Source organism: Passer domesticus, chromosome Z (assembly GCF_036417665.1).
Source record: "Passer domesticus isolate bPasDom1 chromosome Z, bPasDom1.hap1, whole genome shotgun sequence".
Lineage (NCBI taxonomy): Eukaryota > Metazoa > Chordata > Aves > Passeriformes > Passeridae > Passer > Passer domesticus.
In genome coordinates this window covers 58,223,569-58,245,648 of record NC_087512.1, presented here as the reverse complement: position 1 = coordinate 58,245,648, position 22,080 = coordinate 58,223,569, and the positions used below count along the sequence as shown (strand labels likewise).

Below are 22,080 nucleotides of genomic sequence, written 5' to 3'. Positions count from 1 at the left end.
GGCTCATGGTGAGCAGTCAACAGGAAGGAACTCCTGCCTTCTGCTGACAAAGACATTGCATAGACTGCCTGTTCAGTGTGGTGATTTCTGTGCCAACCACACACACAGCAAGAGAGAAGCTAGCATAATAGCATGCATGACATGACAAAGCCTTTTAGATTTATTAAAATATCATTTATAATTATTGTGAAACTACTGCCTGATGGTTTGGTTTGGGAAAGACAGCATACAGGACATTGGTATGGGTGTGTGTGCAGAACTCACTGGCAGTTTGGTAGTTTGAAATGATGCTTTGACAATTCTGAGCCCCCATATGCATATTCCCAGACTGTATCTGTCAGCTTTTATAGAAAGTCTCCCACAAAAAAAGGTGTCATGAAAAACATAAACAACTGCTATATCCATGTATGAAAGATGACTGGACTATACAGCACAAGAAACAATTGGAACAAAGTAATGGTAACAATTAAAAGCACTACACATCTCACTATTTTGCTTAAAAATATGTACTGAACAAAGCCGCCTGAATTGAGTAATTTTGGCAGCTACCAGAAAGGCATGGACAAATTCTTAGAGGTAATATTTCCTCTTGTATTGTGGAGCTGCTGCATCATGTTGATGAGATGTAACCAAGTTTTCCACTGGAAGTGCGCTTAAACAAGGTAATGAGGACAGCATCATGTTCTTTAAGAATGGTGTGAGAACACCCTCCTTTGAGAAAGAAAACACCTTTTGCATTCTGGTTTCTATGGGAAGGTGTTGATGGTGGTATTGTAAAAATTGAGCACTACTAAAATCTTGTTTAGAAAAAAATTTAATGATATTGTATTTGAATAATTCCACTATTTCCACCAGATTTTAGAAATTAACAAAATGGTTTATCTCCCATGTAGGATTCTTTCAGCAGGGAAGGTACTCAGTATTGCAGAATCACGAGATGAAGTTCAAGTTTCATCTAGATTATTCATTTCTTTTTACACTCTAGAATTCTACTGAAGGAAAGGCTTTTTCTTTTTTAAAATAATTCATGCTTTTTACAAGGTGGGCCCAGCTGTGTTCTGGTAGCAGCCAGAGGGAGATTTTTTCCCCTTTCAAGGGGATGACTTTAAGGACTCTATCCCCTACTTCTGGATAGCAACCAAGAAATTGCATTATGAAACTTTCTCTCTCATTGGCAGATCCATTAAATCAGTGAAAATCTGGATGAATCAGACTGAAACTTCCATAACACAAAATACACTTACTGCAGTATAAGAACAACCAGAAAGTAATAACATAGTAAGGGAATACAGTCTCTTTATTTTCAGAAACAAGGCGATCAGAAATCTTTGGAATTGAAACCTGGTTGTCCATGTTGAGTGTTATCAGTTTTATTAAGGAGTTTACAATATTACTTTATCAAGTAGTTAGGCATATAGCAGATATCTCTGTCTTTATAATTAGGCATGTAACAGATATCTCATACGGTGTAAATAAACAAGAAATAAAAAAATAAAATAAAATAATATTTTAATAATAGTATTTTATTTTTAAAATAAAATAAATGTTCTCAATTGTTACCTTCCATTAATGTGTTTGCCTAAAATGTTTTCAGCAGAAAAATTAAAAGTGAAAGACTTTTGGAGACAGTCTAGCCATTGACTTCTTATTTTCTCAAGGAATAATAAATCTGTAACTTTTTTATCAGCAAGAACTTAATGTTGAATTATATTGAAAAATCTAATGTTAATACTGGATAGCAGGAACAACTTTAAAGAAGAGAAAATGTTTACTCTGTATATAGGTTTTGCTTTGTCACCATGCTGCACTCTATATCAGAACAAAGGCTATATGCATAATAAGGTTGTGAAAATGAGGTGAAATCAGCAAAAGTATGGTGGAGGAGGGGAGAATTTAAAACATGGCCATAAGTGAAATGACCAAGCAGTAGAGAGTTGATGTGTTTAGTGTCAGGTCATTTCAGTTTATTTTTCTGTCACATTTTTGAATGTGTAGACTGAGGCTCCTGAAAGATCAGAATGAAAAGATGTCTTTCTGGACCAGAAGGATTGATAGTGTTATTTAACAGACTGCCCAGATATGCCTTTCTGCCCCACAGCTATTTACTTATGTTTTTTAAAACAGAATCAGCATGGTAATAGTTAGCAGCAGTAATGGAAGAGAGAGCGAAAGAATCCCTGTTCTGTGTTTTGAGAGTGGTTTTTTACAGCCGTGCTGCACTACCTAGATGTCAGCTCCCAATTTCAGCCATGATGGAAGCTCCAGGTACAACTATGAGCTCAGAGTACAAATATGAATTACAAATTCATATATCTTACCTCACTGCCTCCCTCCCCCTCTTCCAATTTATGTAATCTCTCCGCCACTCTAAATTGCTTTACTGCTGAGGCAATGTCTTGTAAAAGCACTATGGTTATTTACAGAAGAAAATAAAACCTCATGCTCTAGAATGAATAATCTTTAAGCCTCAGAATAATGCTAATGTGAACTGTTCTGCATTTGGCTGCAAATTAACTATCTTTTTGAAATATATTTCTCTCAATAATGTGGCATGCATGCCCACATTAAGAGCAACAGTCTTTTACTTATGGAGAACTTATGAGGAAAATCCTGTTACTTCCAATAAAAATGGGGGGGGGGGGGGAGTAGATGCTACATATGTACATGTTGTGAGATTCTTTTATTATTGCAGCTCAGTAAACATAATTTATATTGGCTTCTGAAAAAGTAATATCAATTATTTGTTCACAAGTGGTTCTCAAAGGAAAAAAGTGGGAGGAGAAAAATACACAGAACTGGTACATGGAATTAATATTAAAATTATTTTTAAATTTTAGAGCCAGATTCAGCAAATTTACTTAAAAGAAACTACTCAGATCAGTAATTTATTGATATTAAGAGGATAAGTGTTGCATCTTGTAAGAACTTGCAGATTAAAGCCCAAGACTGTATTTAGAAAATAAGTCACACATGAAACCCTGCTCTTCACAAAAAGGAAACATTCATTTGGCAATTGTAAGCTAAAGAAAGGCTTTCTTAAAGAAATGAAAATTAGATAAATAGGAATTGCTTTCTTTGAACTAGCTAAATCCTTTCTTTACTCTCTACCAAAAGAAAAATTAAAATTAGTAACTCTCTTACTCTTCAACTCTTTTGCAAAAAACCTTATCACTGCCCATATCAGTGTGGGGTTTAATCAGCATAATTGACAAGGATTTATGAACATTTTCATTTCAAATCCATTTACATACACACGCACTCATTTTATTCAAGCTATTTTACACAAACAGAACCTTATATAGTTGAAGTATTAAAAAAGCAAATCAACATATTTTTCACATATCTGTAAGTTCATAAACATCTTTAAATTGTGTCTTAAAAAAACACCCAAACAGCTAAATTATGGAAATACAGAATATTTGCCAAATATATATAGACTTTTATTCAAAATTCTTGCAAAGCTATAGGCCTACCAGTGATATAAACTGTAGTAACAGGAAAGAAGCAGAACATGGGAACTTGTAAATAAATCTGAGAATAACAAGAGGCAGGGATGCTAAGATTATGATTTTATCAGTACACCCCTTTGCTTGTAAACGGTAAGGTAGGCAGTTGTGAGATGCAATACTGCCAGCTCTGCAGAGGGGAGTGTTTGTGTGTGTGTGTGTGTCTGTGTGTGTGTGCGTGTGTGCGTGTGCATGTGTAGGACACAAAGAAGAAGGGAGAGGAATAGAGGTAGGGACATGTAGACACTATAAAGCATAATAACATTCCTGAGGGCACGTGTCTGCTCTGTCCATCTGTGTTCTACTGCTATCAGTACTGCAAGCAGGGTCACAGAAGCAGATGATTGTCCATCAATTGCTGGTTTCTAATTCAAATATTCTTTGACATAGGAAAAAAAAATTGTAACTTCAAGTACAGGGGAGAATGAAATATTTACTTTAATCTAATTTTCAAGATACAGCAGTGCCTCACATGTTTCACAGGCTGCTTGCCAATCATAAAATACTGGCATACATCTTGGTTACTTAGAATGGCTTATTAAGAGTGAATTAATATCACTAATTACAACTTCTCTTTTAACAACAGCATATTCAAAAAAATTACAGTTTTAAAAATATAAGATGAAGGTGAGCCCATACAGACTGTTTTGTGAAAGTATAGTGTATATTTTTGCTTTATTTGGTGGATGTTGGGGCTTTAACAAAGAACAACTGAGTTTTCTTAAAGAGAAGGAGGGCTAAGTATGTTGTTTCCAAGAGAATAACCACCTTCCAGAACTCTTAAATTCACACTATATATAGTGCATGTCCTGAGTGTCTTTTGTTTTCCATGCCTTTTGTAGGCTTTTAGCATTTGGTTGTTTGGGTTTTTTCTGCTGCATCAAATGTGAAGTTAATTTACAGGGCACTATTACTGATATGTTTTCCTTAGTTTGTAGTTTTCCATGAAAGGTAGGCAGCTGAGTCCAAGCCTTGGGGTGAGAGGGAGTTACAGGACGTACAGCGTGTGTCCATGCTTGTAAATTGTTTGCCTGTGTAACAGCAGAACTATGAAAACTTTCATCCTTATTTGCATCTTAAAGACAATCCAGGATAAAATCCAACGAATTTCCACACGGGATTTAAACTTGACATTTATTATTTAGTTCACAAACCTCTCAAAGGAAAGTTTGTTTTCCCTTCATAAATGGAAAAACCTTCTAAGATAAATAAAGCTAGTTTAGCAGCAGTAGTACATAAATATCTTTGTTATATTTCTTACAAATTTATCTTATGTGATAACCAGGCAGATTCTTGCTATCAAATTATTGTATTTTGCTCCCTGGCAATTCAAAGAAATATTTATCAATAGCTACCATGTTCCAGTTGAAAAAGTCTCTGTTTGTGTGGAAGGGACTAACAGCAGGCCTGTTAGCTAAAGGAGCAAGAAGAAGCTGAGAAGAAAGAAGAAGCTGATAAGGAGCTCTCTCCAAGGCTGTAACCAAGGAGACCAAGAGAATTGAGGGACTGAAGAAAGATAAGAACTTCACAGCTGCATGAAGTATATTTAGAAAGTTAGTTAAGTCACTGTAACTTTTCACCAATGGTGTTATGTTGATTTATTGTATCCAATAGTTAGGGTAGAAGAAGCATAAACAATTAAAAAGTGTATAAAAGGTCAGCCATGTTCGATAATAAACTGTTGCCATCTGAGACTGCTTGTGGTCTCTGCTTTGTGTCGTGACCGCCTCGACAACGACATTTGGTGATCCCTGATGTGGTACAAGACCCTTAACGACATACTCGGGGTCCTAGCAATTGGCAACCGTGACCCACTGGGACGTAGTGGGGGAGGCGGCATTGGTGTAGCTGAGAGTGGCCGGTGAAAGCCACAGGGAGGTCTGGACCTGATTTTCTCCTATCAAGACACCTGGAATTAGGTGAGCCACCAACTAGCAGTAATGGGAAATAATTTGTCTAAAGAGGAAGAAAGTGTTTTGGCTACATGGAAAGTTTTGTTAAGAAATAAGGGAATCTTTACTTCAGACTATGCCCTTCAAAGTTTATTGCTGTGGGCTAAATCACAGGGTTTTGGCACTGACCCTGGTACAGCATATAGTGTTAAGGCATGGAAAAAAGTCGGGGACAGACTGTGGGAAGTTATCCGAGCGGGAGATAAAAGTGTTGTCGATTTAGCTGTTACCTGGGGATCGCTCTTTGAGGCGTTGAAACAATGGAAAACAGAGCAGAAACAAGCAGAGCGGGATGTGGACGAAGAATCGGGGTTGATAATAGAAACTGACGGGGGGGATGAGGCAGACGGGGCCTCTGATGGGGAACTTGCTGAAACTATCCTTGAAGAAGGTGCAGGTGCTGTGGAAGTTGCCAGGCAGGCTACCAAAACTTCTGGGAAAGCTGCCAAAGCTTCTGGGAGAACTGCCAAAACTTCTGGGCAAACCGCTGTGGCGTCTCCTTATCAGACTCCTAAACCTCTGTATCTCACACCTGTGCAGCAGCTCGCGATGGTGCCTGTGTATGATACACCGCTACGCCAGCTAGCTGAACTGTCTTTAGCAGAGAGAGAAACCCAGCCATCTGCCCCCCCCACTTCCCTCTGCTCTAGTCCAGCCATCTGCCCCCCCGCTCCGCTTTCAACTGCATGAACAATCTGCAAGGTCGTATCCTCCGTTACCTAGCAGTGAGAGCGAATCAAGTGATGAGTCACCCGCAGTAACACCTGAGTTGGGGCAAGGAACTGTTGTCAGTTTACCTTTTAATAGCTCTAGCCCTACTGCCCCATGGATTTTGCCTCCATGTCAAGTAACTGTGCTTCCTCGACATCCTCAGGAGTTTTGGGAATTTGTTAGAAAAAAAGCAGTTGAAGAAAATAATTGGGACATAATAGAAAGATTAGGTCCTCCAAAAGTACCTCAGGAGAAGAGTGCTGATGCAATTGCTGCCTGTACTAACCCTATGGCTTTTCCAGTTTTTAAAGCAGCTCGTGGAACAAGGCAGGATAATAGTCATCATGTCTTTGCCTAGAGTTGTACAAGATCTCCAGTTGAAGGTAGCTCAATATAGTATTAATTCCTCTGAGGTAATGTAATTAATACGTGTAATCAATAGATACCTCTGTTGGTGTCCAATTGTTTATTTTGAGAGACCATGAAATACCATGTGGAATACTGTGTCAATGGAGTGATAATTGGGAAGATCAACTGCATATTTTGGAATGGATATTTTTGTCTTTCAGATCTCAGAAAACAGCTCCAGGACTTTATGAGCTTTTTGCAGATATTATCATCAAGGGCCACAGGCGTTGTCATGAAATTTTGGGACACGACCCTGTGACTATTGTGATACCTGTGCAACAGTGGTATTTTGAATGGTGCTTTCAAAATAATCATGAATTGCAGTCTGCCTTGTCTTGTTTTACAGGCCAAATAAAATATCATTTACCTTCTCATCCAATTTTAAAACTGACCAAGGAGATTCCTTTTGAAGGAAAACAAATTTGTTCTCCTGTTCCAGTGGAAGGTATAACGGTTTTTACAGATGGATCCGGGAAAACCGGAAAAGCAGCTGTAGCTTGGAAAAAGGATAACCACTGGGAATATGAGACAATGATTCAGCAGGGATCTCCTCAATTAGTTGAACTCTGTGCTGTTCTTCTGGCTTTCACTTTATTTCCTGATTCTCTAAATATAGTCACTGATTCTATCTATGTTGCCAATTTGGTTAAGCAGTTAGATCAAGTTGTATAATATCCAAGAGAAACCATTGTTTACCATGTTTATGAAGTTATGGACAGTCATTGGTGCTCGAAAACATCCTTACTTTATCATGCATGTTCGCAGCCACACATCGTTACCAGGATTTTTTGTTGAAGGCAATGCCTCTGTGGATTCTCTAGTAGCTGCTGCTGCAATCAAAACCATACCTAATGTGTTGCAGCAGGCAATTTTATCTCATCAATTTTTTCATCAAAGTGCTCGAGCTTTACAGCAGCAATTTAAATTGTCTCCTGGTGAAGCGAGATCAATTCTTTCTTCTTGTCCTGACTTTCACATGAGTCATGTCACTCAATATTATGGTACCAACCCTAGGGGTCTTTCCGCTTTAGAGGAATGGCAGACGGATGTTACGAAAATGCCAGAATTTGGTCGCTTTAAGTATGTTCATGTTACGGTTGATACCTTTTCTCACGCAATGATTGCTTCAGCATTCACAGGAGAAAAAACTCGTGATGCTATTCGTCGTTTTTATCATGCTTTTTCTGTTCTAGGTGTTCCGTGTCACATAAAAACAGATAATGGCCCAGCATATGTTTCGCAGAAAATGCAAGCATTCTTTCGTGCTTGGGGCATTGAACATTCAACAGGTATTCCACATGTCCCCACGGGCCAAGCAATTATAGAAAGAGCTCACGGTCTTCCTAAACGTCAGGTTCAAAAACAAAAAGGGGGAATGCAACAGGAGTCACCTGAAGTGAGATTAGATAAAGCTGTTTATGTGTTAAACTTCTTGCGTCCCCTACCTGACTCACAGTTATCTCCAATTTTTTACCATTTTTCTTCTTTGAATGCTAAGCAACCAGATCTCCGTAGAAATGTTAAGGTATAGGTCAAGGATTTAATTACTGGCATGTGGTCTGGCCCAGTGGAATTAATAACCTGGGGAAGAGGTTATGCTTGTGTTTTGACAGATAATGGTCCTCGATGGGTTCTTGCTCGCTGTGTCAAACCTTATCTGGAGCGAGCAGGCAGGGACAAGACGGATGGCTCCGCAGCTGAAGCAGAACGTTCGGATGACACTGGCTAAGGCTATATCTAGATATATAAATCAGGATATGTATTTCATTGCTCTTCATGTGCTTTCATAGTAATTAAAGGGTGTAGTTTTGGTTTAGGCTGACCAAGACAATGCAGGTTTTTGGAACCTTTGTTCTAGTATTCCTGCAGCTCCTTTTGAGCACTTTGGGGTGGTTATAGTTCACGGTTTTATGGGATAAAGTAGTTAGGAAATGTTAAAGCACCTATAGATGGATGAAAGACAGGAATGATTGTATTAAGAATGGGAATGTTGATTTTGTTGATGGTTGTGATTGTTGTTCTGTGTTTCCCCTGTCTGCTTGGATTTTTGCAAAGGGCCCTGCAGAAATCCATAGCAGTTGTGTTTAAAAACAAAAAGGGGGAATTGTGGAAGGGGCTAACAGCGGGCCTGTTAGCTAAAGGAGCAAGAAGAAGCTGAGAAGAAAGAAGAAGCTGATAAGGAGCTCTCTCCAAGGCTGTAACCAAGGAGACCAAGAGAATTGAGGGACTGAAGAAAGATAAGAACTTCACAGCTGCATGAAGTATATTTAGAAAGTTAGTTAAGTCACTGTAACTTTTCACCAATGGTGTTATGTTGATTTATTGTATCCAATAGTTAGGGTAGAAGAAGCATAAACAATTAAAAAGTGTATAAAAGGTCAGCCATGTTCGATAATAAACTGTTGCCATCTGAGACTGCTTGTGGTCTCTGCTTTGTGTCGTGACCGCCTCGACAACGACATGTTTGATTCCAGAAGTTTACTTGTGTCATAAATAAAACTCCAAATCATGGTTTTAGAGGGAAATTAAAACAATCTCGAAGAGATACATAACAAAGATTTTACATATTTCTATCTTTATGTAGAGAGATGCAATTTTCTACCTGCTCTATGCATCAATTACTGTTTTCCAAGCAGCATGAAAGATAAAAGTAACTTACATGTGAGTGTGCAGGTAGTGAATTTATAACAGAGAACGATCTGATTTTTGTTACCTAATAACTTCATAAAATATTTTGGTGATGCTTAGCACTCCTGTCTTAATATCTGGTAGTGATAAAAACCCATAATGCAATATTGAAATTTTTTAAATAAATCAGACTGTTAGGTTGCATGTGATGGGGGGCGGGGGTGGAGGGGTGGACGCTGAGGGGCAAGGAGACAAAGACACTCACCCCCAAACATTCGTCTGCAGCCTACCCTTTATAAAGACTTTTGAAAGACCCGGTCTGGATATTCTCATTGGTCTGAACTCCACACCCCCTCAGGATCTAGCCAGTGAAATGCTTGCAGCTTCATAAGAGATCTGATTGAGAGACAACCCTGTCAGTCAATTCTGGGGCTTAGTACAGGATATCCGGTAACACCAGACCTTCATTTTTATTGAGAGATAGTACAGTTCTTTGACCGCTCACTAATTTAAAGAAACACCGCACAGTTTTTACCAGTGCTGCTCTCCAAAAGGCTGTCCCAGGAACTCTGATGCCAATACCTTCTATTACCTGTTAAGTGGCTTTTCAGGATCAGAGCATTAGCAGGCCATATCCACTTAAATGTGGATTCCAAATCTTCCTTTTTTTCTGAAACTTAGCTTGGTCTGAAGAGTGAGAGCAGAGGACAAACACCAGCTCAGTCTCCATGCTGCTTCTACAAGAGTTAGTGTATGCTAACTGTTACATTTGCCCAATTATTCCATCATAAAAGAAACTCAATGAGATTAAATGTAGCAACAATTTTTAATGAAGTAGCTTAAAAGTATATAAAATTGAATACACTCAAAAATATTGATAATATAATTTGGTTATGATAAGGAATAATTTTTGTTCTGATAATAATGTGTAAGCAAGATTCACCGCGTGGGGTACGGAGGGCAGGGTCCTTGAACCCTTGCCACCTCACGTATGAATTTCCAAGCCCAAAATTGTCCTTTTTATACTGTATGTCATCACCATCTCCTCCTTTTTTCGATTTGTCACACTTTGTATCTGCACCCTCATCATCACCTTTACCACGCATGCTCCACCATTTTAGGTGGTCACACCCCTCTCTTTGAGGGTCGTCTTTGATGAAGACCTCCCCTCTTCCTCGATGTGCTTTGATTCATCTTTTGGATTACACATACGCACTAAGCTGGTATAATGCAAGCCAAAGCTAGTATAATATAAGCCAATATGATATTCTAGCATCAAAGCAATAAATCTCATACAGTTAGCATTTTCCTGGGTCCTAATCCAAATTTTCTGTTCTTTCTGTTAATTTTAGTAATCGTTATCTCTTGCTTTTTCCTGTTTTGAACATCTGCAGTGGCTGGGGGTGGGGGGGAACAGGACCCCTCCTCTCCCTTTCTTTCCTGGCATTGCACTTTTTAACTATTTCACTATTTACAAATACTAATTATTGTATCAATATTGCTTACTGTTTCAATTTTATCAGCACAAATCACACCTATTTACCACACTAACAGAAAAAAATATGCCCTGAGAGTACACAGAGACACAGCCTTAGTATTTTCCTATTATGTTTTCTTCAATAAGTTTGTGATGAAATAGATTATCCAGAAGCCATGCCCTGATATTCACTTTGGCCCTATGTCTGTCAGGCACTGAATGTTTCCGGAGGACTCTTTCTTGTGACTGTATGGAAGTCTCTGGGCATAGAACCTTTGTGAACAGGGAGGAGATGGTGGTAAACCTTGGTCACTCCTTCTGTGGCTGATAAAAGCTCAATATCTACTCAAGCAGAGAAAATTCCTATATTTATATCTATGCATATCCACATATTCTGAAACACACATATTCAGTTTAAGATATTAATTTGATCTTCACAGATCCTCTGGCATATTATAAATTTTAACCATTTTGAAAATGCAGTGTTTGGGGGGACCATATTGGTCTGTGTAGTTGGGAAGCTCATGTACCGATGTCCTTGTGCAGATATGTGAGCACCTCCACGAGTCTGAGTCCTTGGGTGCAAAATATTCTCTCCTTTCATATGCAGTAACACAGCTCTAAGTTGTATTTGCAGTGAGTCACAGTCAGGTTTACACTGTGTATATACATGGCCACAAATAAAGGTTAACTGCCTGATTTGACATCCCTGTCTCATGCAAAGTGAAAAATTCCCACATTGTTTTATTACCTTCTGGCTATTCTCCCCAGTTAAATCGAACACCTTGCACAATAATGAAAAACTTTCAGTGAACTCTTCTATCACTCTTGTTCCACAAGAAGGACAGGATTGTGTTGGTATCCATTAAAATACCATACAAAATAGCTTAGAAAAAATAACAAATGAAGCAAAAAGTACATATATTTTTCAAAGTACAAATGCAGCGGTGTATTTATATATTTAAGAGACGCAGTGAAATGTATTCTTGAAATATATGAAGAGTAAATAAGTTTTACTAAAAACATATACAATTAAAATTGTGTTCTCCCTTTTATGTGGTCTGCAACATTTTTTTTTCTGTTTAGGCATATGAGAATAGAATAATGTCTCTTAAGATTGAAAGGTTCATAGAATAATGATGTTGCATGTTTTACTAGTGAATATTTGGAGGCACGGAGCAGTGTAAATTACAAAGACTTTGTTTTGCAAATTAATTCATTTGACAACAATATCCAGTATCACTGTTATTGCAATGTAACATGCAATTTAAATAGTTTTTTGTAAAAACTTAGTTTTCTCAAACTTTCTGTTGTGTGCTATTGTGTGGTAAATATCCACTGATACTTTGATGTTTCAGAATGCTTTGCATCTTCATTTACAAGTAACTTTACTAATCTTAACTGAAACCATGTATTTGAAGATCTAGCTGGTGTGCTGGCCAACTCAATATACCAAGAACAAAAATGCTCATAATTAGTAACTGAGCAGTAAGTTTTTAGATTGTGTCTCCGTTAATTTCTCCAATAAAAATGTATCCAAACCTCTATGACATACAACAGATCTGGAATGTAATTGCAGTTTGCCGTTGCAGCAAATCTGTGTCTCTGCGGTTAAAATAAAAATGAGAGGAAAATCTTGCTCTATCAAGTGGGTAATAATTATTAAAGTAATTAGAAAATCAAACTAATTTTCATAAATCAGCCCAATTAATGACATTGTTTTACTCTCGATTGTTATCTGTAGGGAGTAGAACAATAACATATAAAATACCTACAGGAACACTTTTTATCATTGCACATAAATAATCTGCATTAAGATAATGTACACCAGATATGCATTAAAAACCTGAAGCCTTTAAAAGTAGTATACCAGCAAAGTATTTGAATTTTAAAATATTTTGTTCAAGCTCCTACCAGCCCAAACTGTTCTCAGGAGAGTTCAAGGCAATATTAAAAATACTATAGAAATAAAAAGTATATTTGTCGCTCATTTAAATTGATGTGTGCTTGTGTCCTATACATGTCATGTTGGATAATCCTGAAAAATTACCATAAATATCCAGAACTAAGCATATTTATGCATTTTAAGCATAGCACTAGTAGCAGTTTGCATGAGGGGGATGTGAAAGGAGTTGGATGAATCAGGAAGACTAAATTTATTACTAGCATCCTATAAACAGTCTCGGCAACACTTTTGCTTATATTTTACAAAACCAAAGCAATTTGCCTTGCACCATTCCCGTAATGCTTTCAATTTGCTGGCAATTTTGTGCTCCCTACTTAGCCAGAAAAATTTAGCCTAGATAAGTTTCTGGGGGATACCCATGTTAATTAGAAACATATTTTCCTATTACTGACAGCTATAAAGAAATCCAAGAATGAGAAACCAGATGTGTGTTTTCAAGATTGTCTTATTTTTTGGAGGCAGAAAGTGAGTTTCCAGCAAATGTTCACCTGACCCATGTAAGCCCATCACAGATTCAAGTGCACCCTCACTTCTGCACCCAAGATGAGGCCCAGAAAACACTCAAGAAATCTCTTAAAAGTCTGGGAGAGACAGAAAGCTTTTCCTGCCTCTGGCTTAATAGCATTTTATGTTAAAATGGAGAGTAGAGTTAACTAGAGGCCCTAGAAGTAATTATTGGCAGGGTTTGACCAGCACAGATGCTTGGGGAACCTGATTATTCTTTCCTCCAGTTCCCTTATAGGAACAACAATTGATATTGTCCTCCACTTCACTGAGTGCCTTTGGAGAGGAAGTTGGTTGCTGGTGGGAAACTGATGGCCAGACCCCATTCCAGAGGAGCTTCTCCTGATCCTGCTGCAGCAGATTCCAGTTTTTGGCATCAGGGGTGCCAGCTGTATGGGGAGAAGCCAAACCTGTCATACCATCAAGACTTCAGTGTAGGGGGCAGAGGTGCTATTAGAGCCTAACAAGGAAACAAACCCAAAAGTAAAGATTAGACCTCTTTAATACTTGTGATTCCACCAGAGAGGGACCACTGCATTTGATGCTTCATTTGTACGGGGTTGTTGTTGTTGTTTATTGGGTTTTTTACAGGCAAGAGCACAACATGAGCAAGGTGATGTTTTATGTGGTTGTTTAGACATTATACCATGACCATGCAGCTCAGCAAATTGCAGTTCTCTACTTGCATTCACAACAACTCTGTCAACATCCACAGTGCTCAAACCTGTGCTTTCAAAACACTGATAGTGTTGATACTGTACGGCTTCCATTCAAAGTTCTCCTTCACACTCTACTAACACAGTTGCATGCTTTTGGATGAACAATTGTGTACATCTTTTCGTGTTTCTAAACTCAATCTACTCTTCAGGATCAATATGAACACATGGTGGCCACAAGTTACTCCTCGACCACGTTCCAAGATCTTCTCCCTGAATGATGCCTGCTTCATGAGCCACTCCACTGATCTACCACTGCTTATTTTGGGGCCAAATGCTGCTCACCATGAGAACAGAAATCAGAAAGTAGTGATGAGTTAGGCTTAGTCTTGTGAGTCCCTTCCAACACAGGACATGCCATGATTCTAGTTCTCCAGTTCCACTTCATCCTCTGTTCAGAGCAAGGTGACCTAATCTTGGTCCCAACACAAGAGCCTTTTGCGTATCCTATTTGTAGTGGAGCCAATGGAAGCTCTGTGTTTGCAGTTTGAAGACTTAAAGCCCTGGCCTGCAACTGTGTAAATTACACTGTCTGTAGGGAAAGGCTGGGATTAAACAATGGAAATATGTGTAATATGGCTTGTGAAAGCCTCCTCAGCAACGACTCAGGATCTGACCCTGCATTAGGCATTTTTAACTGTAAAGATACACCTAAACATGTGAATACTTGTATAAATGAATGTACATCACCAAAACAACAAAGTGGGAGAAAACACACAGCCATTTGTTGAATTTGTATCACTAGAAAATCAGGAATCTAGAGGTTATTTAAATGTTTATAGTCATGTTATGATGGTATAGGAGATATGGGTGCACAAAGAAATATTTCTATTTCAGTGTCAGTAATTTCATATTTTTATAGCTGGGCATTTGTGAGAGAAAGCCAAACCCTCAAAATAGTTCTCAAGTGTTTCTTGCACAGACTTTTATACATATTCACCTGAAAGTGGCCAGGAAGTTTGACAGGCTTGATGGTGCAATTATTGTCATTCCTGTAAATATTCAGTCATCTGCAGAGTGGTGTGCTCTTCAGAGATGCAGGGTGAAGTTTCCATTTTTTTATGTTGCATTTAACTATGTATCTACCACAGGGTGCTGGTAAAGTCTGTTTTAAGTGTTAATATTCTAAAGAAGACAAAGGAGTCTTCATTGAATGATCCATTTGCCAAGCTGCAGGGTGTGCATAGAGCCTCTACAAGAAAGATCTATAATAAATCCTTATCCCAAAACCCAAGATGAAAGTTTGATGAAGTCAGACTCTTACTATAAAATAATGATGCAGAAGGTCGTAAGCAGTCTTTCGTATAGAGAAGTATCTGATTCTTAAACAATTTTACAAAATTAAAGCAAAAATTAATCAATTTTACAAAACCAAAAAATCCTTTACAATTTGTGCTTTGTACTGCCAAAATTTGTGTAAGGATGATCTAAGATGTTTTTGCAAAGTTTAGTTCCTTTCAAAGTATGCTCTGCTACCATAACAAACTGTGTAAATATTTAAAGCATATAAAAACATATTATTTTATGAATGTTGGCCTGTAATACAAAGTCTCCAATAGGGTACAATATTGCTTGTATGTTATATTTATCAAAAATTGTATTTCAAGATGTTTTTAAATCTTGACTCTGTACTGACTATGTAGCAAGAAGAAAAAGGGTTTATAATGCATTTGAATCACAAAACAAGACCTATTTCACAAGGATTCCCTTAAGACCCTCTGTGATCTCAATTAATATAAACCCTGTTTCATGTTTGCAATTTTTAGTATTCTTATCTCATATCATTAATTTAATTTGATTTCACAAAAATTAAGAACTGGCTTTCTGTTGAAGCTTATTGTTACCTTTTCAGTGTATAATGGTCTAGTCTTTTATGCGGATTTTTTTGATTTAACACCTATCAAAATAAAATGTCTTTCTTTAGGAAATTATTCTGCAGATTCAGAGACGACAGGCAAAAAAATCCTGGTTTTAGTAATAATCCTTCTTATATTATTTGGTACTGTGTTTACTGATCAGAAGCCCACTGTTGTGATTTTGTGCTATTTTTTGAGGTTACTTATTCAGTACCATATACATGATTGTTGTTAAACTGAGCAGCACCATTTTCAAGATAGGGAAAAATAGTTGAATTATGTCTGTCTATAAGGAAAATAATAGTGTGGGGTAGCTTCTGGGGTCCCTGTCGAAGGAAGGAAATTGATCAATCTGACTCCATGTTCTTAGAAGGAATATTATATTATATTATATTATATTATATTATATTATATTATATTATATTATATTATATTATATTATATTATATTATATTATATTATATTATATTATATTATATTATATTATATTATATTATATTATATTATATTATATTATATTATACAGAAAAGATACAGACCTAAGGCTAAAAGATAATAATGAAAAACTCCTGATTCTCTCTAGAGCCCTGACACAGTTTGATGGTGATTGGTCATTAGTAAAAACAATTCACATGAAACCAATGAAACATGCACCTGTTGGTAAACTGCAAAGCAGCAAAACATAGAAGAAGTAAATAATGTAATTATTTTTTTCATTTTTCTCTGAGGCTTTTCAGCTTCCCAGGAGAAGAATCCTGGTGAAGGGTTTTTTCCCAGATATATGATGGTGACAATAGTGTAGTTTGCAACTACAAGATCGTCATTTTCTTTACATAAAAAGTGAAATTTATAATAACAGAATCTAAGTTTATTATCCATTACAGAACAGTTATATATATTCTTAGACATGTAGCTAGTGCAATCATGTGTGAGAATTATGCAAAGTACACCTGCATTGTCTCATGAGTGATTATTTGTCTTTTCAAGAGTTTCTAGTTAAATATGCAATTATAGTGTAAATAAAAACAGCACATGAAAGTATTGTTTAGCTTATGCTAGCTGCTACAGGTATATCATGAGGTCCTAATACATATCAGTATAATATAGAAATTAAATGTTCTCTGTGGTTCCTGTATACAGGGCTTTTATCTCATTTATTTAAATATGGGATTGTTGGTGCCAGATCTGTAGAAAGAATATTAAGATAACCACTATTTTTGAAAATCTATTTCTGGCCAGTCAACAGTACTGCAGCCTTCAAATTCCCAGAAGAATTAGCCAATATTTCTTTGTATTCTATGCTTTAAACAGCTTTTGAGAAAAATTAGATTACATAAACATAATCCTTTGGGGAGATTATTGAAACTTTTTCAAAATAAATATTTTGATAATGCCTCCCTCCTATTTTATTTGAAGGCAAAAAGTGTTTAAAAATCAGAAAATTGGGGTTTTTTTATGAAAGTATGTATTTCTATATAAACACATATATAGATATCTCTATATACAATGCTTGCAGCATACAATATGTGCATGTAGAACATGTAGAATATATATATATACAGGTATATAAACATACACTGAAATATATATTTCATATTAGATATAATTTTACTGTAATCATATTATGTTAAAATTTCAGTATAAATATATAAAATATATGTTGTGGTTCGTTTTGGGAGGGGGCACCCTGGGGAGTCCCCGGAGGGCCCCTTAGGCTGTGAGTTGGCTGGCAGCAGCAGGCAGGCAAGGAGACTCCACACAGCTTCTGAGGATGCTGATTAGATGAGAGTTTATTTGGCGTCCCATCCCTGGGAACAGCATGGTTACTGAGGGAAAAGAGGGGAGGGGGAAGGAGGGGGAGCCTAGGGAAGGAAAGGGACAAGAGGGTAGGAAGGCTAAGAGGGGGACTGGTCTCGCTCGCAGGGTTTAAGAGGCAGATTGAATGTGGGCGTGGAATCAGACTTGTGCCAATGGAATAACAGACACAGGATGGTTCAGGGCAGGACTACAGGCTTGGGATATACCATACATTTTGGAGGGGTGAGACAGAGTATACCATTTAAAAAAAAAGCGATACTACAAATATATGTGTACATATATACATCAATAAATATGTATCTATTTCAATACACACAATATAAATATGCATATAAATACATGGAGTATGCATCAAATTTTTGTTTCCATAAGCAAATCTTCATTCTTATAATGTATTACTACACTATTACTATAAAAAATGAATATATTAAGTATAATATAAAAATACCAAGTATATTACAGAACAGATTCATTCTTACATAGCTTAAGGAAAAACACACCCAGCAACAATTTGTAAAGTTTGTGTTTTCATTTCTCCTTAACTAGGAAATTTAATTAATAAAGGAAAATAAAAACTACTAAGATGAAATATTGCCATGTTGTTTACACAAAAATCCTTTAATAAAGTTTTGAATATGCTACATTTTACTTAATTCTGTAGTAGTCCTGTGAGTAGTTTTCACCAGCACTACTTTCTTAGTCAATGACACATAAGGTAAATGAAAACTGCACAATTACACTTTGAAAGGAATATTAATAATGCTAACAAAATCACCAGAGCAACTTTGCAAGGTACTGAGTACCTTGAAACTAATCTGCTGCAGACTCATGAGCAGGATGAACTTAACTGTGTTCTCACAGTTAAAAGATATGCAAAGGTTTAACTGTGTTGCTGAGTGAGAGAGAAAATTAATAGAACTTTGTTGTCCTGGTTTTTGGTAGCTTTTTGAACAGTATTTTTCTGTGTTGAGAATGGTTTCTTAGAATAAGGAAAATAATTCAATAAATATATAGGACTTAGATTTTGTTCTCAGCCGTGCCAGAGGCTTGTTTGTGAGGGAAGTCTGCCTCATGAGGACAAATTCATTCTGATTAAGGAAATTTATGCCCCTGAAATAAAGACAGACAGTAAAATTTCTTTGTAGCTTTGTAAAACTGCAGGAGTATTCAATTTGTTAACATTTGGGTTGCATTCAAAACCCTCATGTAAGGAACAGCGTAGAAGTGCTGAGACCAGACAGTGGCTGTAAGGATGTCCTGGGTGGACTCTTGTTATCACCTGCCCCAGGAGGTAAAGGTAACCCAGGTTCTTGTTAAAAGATCCCTTGGGGCAGAGTAAGTGAGATGACACTGAATGATTGGTGTGTATAATAAATAAATATATATATATATATATATATGTAGGTTTATTTTAGAACAAATTGGTTACAGTGGAAAGTGGGTATGTAGCCATTTTTGTTATCATTATCTATAGTAATATAGTAACATATAAGCCTAAAAATAACACTGACAAAAATGTATAAGGAAAACAAAGAAAGTGAAAGAAAGGATAAGACAGGAAAGGTATCACCACCCATGGATCTAACCTTGATTGTTGCAATTTTGGTGTCAGTTTGTAGAGATTATGGTCTCAGTCTTGATCTGTCAGGACATGGGAAAAGCCCATGAAACACAAAGATGAATTTGTGTTGAAACACAAGATCAGTTGGTTAATGTACATTTAGGTTTAGGTGGAACGTACCTCCCCTGGGTGGGAGAAAGAAGTATTACACTGCCTATTTCAACACTGTGTTTCTGTTGTAACAATGTGAATCTTGTGCTGTTCTCTGGTGGCAGACCTCAGGAGGAAAGTCTGGGGGCACTTTGAGGGTATTTGATGATTTATGAGCCTCTCTAAAAGATGACAGCTGCCTCTGTTATCAGCATGGTTGAGCCAGTTATTCCCCATCAGAAGGGAAGAATTAATCACAGTCCTACAGGGGAGGGGAAGTTCTGGGAAGGGGAATTTGGGGAGGTTCCAGGAAGCAAAGTTACAAGATGGGAAATTCTGGGAAGGGAAGTTCCAGGAAGTTCCAGCAAGACAAGGCAAAGCAAGGCAAGGTGAGAGGGGAGTTTTACAACTGAACCAGTTGTAAAACCATTGGCATGATAAAAAGCACTGTCCTTTCTTTGCATGATCTGCTTCTTGCCAGACTTCTCCCTTACCTGGCTCAAACCGCAGCACACAAAAAACTCTCTGCCTTGCTCTCAGTTGAGTGGTGAGTGCAAATCTGGCCTCAGCAAAGCACCCTCCTGCCTCTACAAATGAAAGAATACTTGGAGTCATTAATCATTAACATTCCAGTCTCTCACAACCCTGAACAGAACAATACTGATATTATCCAGAGTAGTTTACCAGTTCAACTGACTGCACAGAGTAAGTGAAGAACTAGATAAAGGAGGGAACACAGGCATTGGACAGTTTGATTGTAGAATCATAGAATCATACAATGGCTTGGGTTGGAAGGCATCTTAAAGATCATCTTGTTCCAACTCACCTGCATAGGCAGAGATGCCTTCCACAAGACCAGGTTGGTTCAACCCTATCCAACCAGGTCCTGAACCCTCCCAGGACATCCTGGCAACTTCTTCTGGTGCTTCACCACCCCACTAGGGAAGAATTTCTTCTTAATATATAATCTAATACTACTCTCAGTTGTATCTATCCATGTCCAGTGAGCTCTGCTCAAGCACAATGAAGTGGCAGATTCAAAAAGCATCAGCTATGTGTTTTACAGAGCAAGGATTGTAATACTTGCTGTACAAAGTAGAGATATTTTGCAGTTCCCTAAAGAAATTCAGTGTTTCTGCAGTGAGTGATATTTTGGAAATACCTGCTCTGTAGTCTATTTGTCAAGCAAAACCAATTACTCTTTAAGAACTAAGAATAAAATTGAACCCTGTCAGGGCTGGTTTGGAAATTTACAGAGGAGAGCAAGAAATACTGAAGGCCACAGCAACTTCCTATCACCCTTTCAATTTTGTCACCATATATAGAAATCTCTGTAGCTGTGTGGTCTGCCTTTAGACCTTCTGTTTTCCAGCAGAGATTTCAATTATCTTGCTCAGCTTTCTTACAAAAACATTGTAGGAAAGGCTAAATACTGGGCCATGATATAGACTTGTCCATCCCCATAGTTTTGTGTGTATCGTTCAGCTTTTTGTTAAGTTCTATAAAGTTTCTATTCCAAGATGTAAATTACATCTTGGAAAACTATTCTAGTTTTCCAACATGTAATTTACTATTTCCCATAACTGTTTTTTACTCTTAGCTCACCATTGCTGGGGGATTTTTGTCAGTCTTTACCTTCATTCCTAGCCTTCTGTTCCTTCAATTTGTTGCCTTTCTCCTTTCCTTTTCCTCCCACTGCATTTTCTCCCACATCCCTATTTTTCAATCAGCCTCCGCAATCTGACTCTCCTTTGTGTGGTCATCTTCTGGTTTTCCCTACTCATGCAGCTGTGTTAGGTTGATCTGCCTCCACACATATTATTCCTGTCATTGGGTCCCTGGAATTCACTTCATAGTAGCCCCTTGCTCACTTGTTCATAGCCAGGCTTTACTTCATCTGGAGTAAGGCCCTTGGTTGAGTGGTGCAAATCTCTAGGATTTTGAAGTCAAATTGGGAGGCACTCTTCTATCCAGAGAAGTATCTAGATTTATGTGGCTGTTCTTTTGGGGACAAGAGTTCCAAAGAAAAGTCTTTATCAGAAGAGCTTAGGACAACCTAGCTTTTGTGCAATTTAATGAAGCAGTTTATTTTAAGTGTCATGTGTCCTGGCTTGTAAAACCAAGACAGTCATGTGAAAGTCCTACAAGTGGAAATTATTACTTAGCAACCTTAGGGAAGCGCTGAAATAACTATCTTTTTTTTGAGGATAGGCCTTCAGATTGCCACAAGAAGCCATATGTGGAAAAGTTTAAAAATTATTTACTGAAGTAAATAATTGCCTGCAGGGCTAAGGCCAGACACAAAAAAACGTGAATGTGAGAGAAACACAAATAGTTTGCAAGGTATTAGTTCATTATGAATGTCAGTATATTTGTAAAAAGTATTTTAATCTCTGGCATTCATAAAATTCATACTGTAACTGTATATTTTGTCAATATACATAGAAAAATATTTTTTAGGTAATGTATTTCTAGAGTGAACACATTTCACATAAACCTCAATGATTCAAAATAAAAAGAGCATCAAGTGCCCAGAATTGCTAACATGAAGCACACAAAGCTTTGTTGACTTCTGTGGAACTATTTATATGATGAAAGTTAACTATATTCCTAAATGGTCTCAGCTAATAACATAATCTTCTTTTGTTGTTGTTTGGGTGTTTTTGTTGTTGTTGTTGTTTTTTGTTTTGTTTTTTGGTCACCTCTTACTCCTCAGAATACTAATAATCCACAGGTGACCTTTTCCAGTAATAAATTACCCTTCAATCCCTGCATCTCTGTGTCAGGTGTGGAGACCTTTGAGTTCATACCTGTGCTTGGCTCAGAC

At 37.3% G+C, this 22,080-nt stretch overlaps 1 protein-coding gene across 1 annotated transcript in view; it reads left to right on the top strand.

Annotated features, from left to right (window-relative positions):
* LOC135291302 (uncharacterized) overlaps positions 1-9,259 on the top strand; it is a 64,778-nt gene extending 55,519 nt beyond the window's left edge. The window contains exon 5 of the transcript XR_010354099.1: positions 6,739-9,259. The gene's annotated coding sequence lies outside the window, so the exon portion shown is untranslated. The remainder of the gene's footprint in view (positions 1-6,738) is intronic.
* Positions 9,260-22,080: the final 12,821 nt, after the last annotated feature.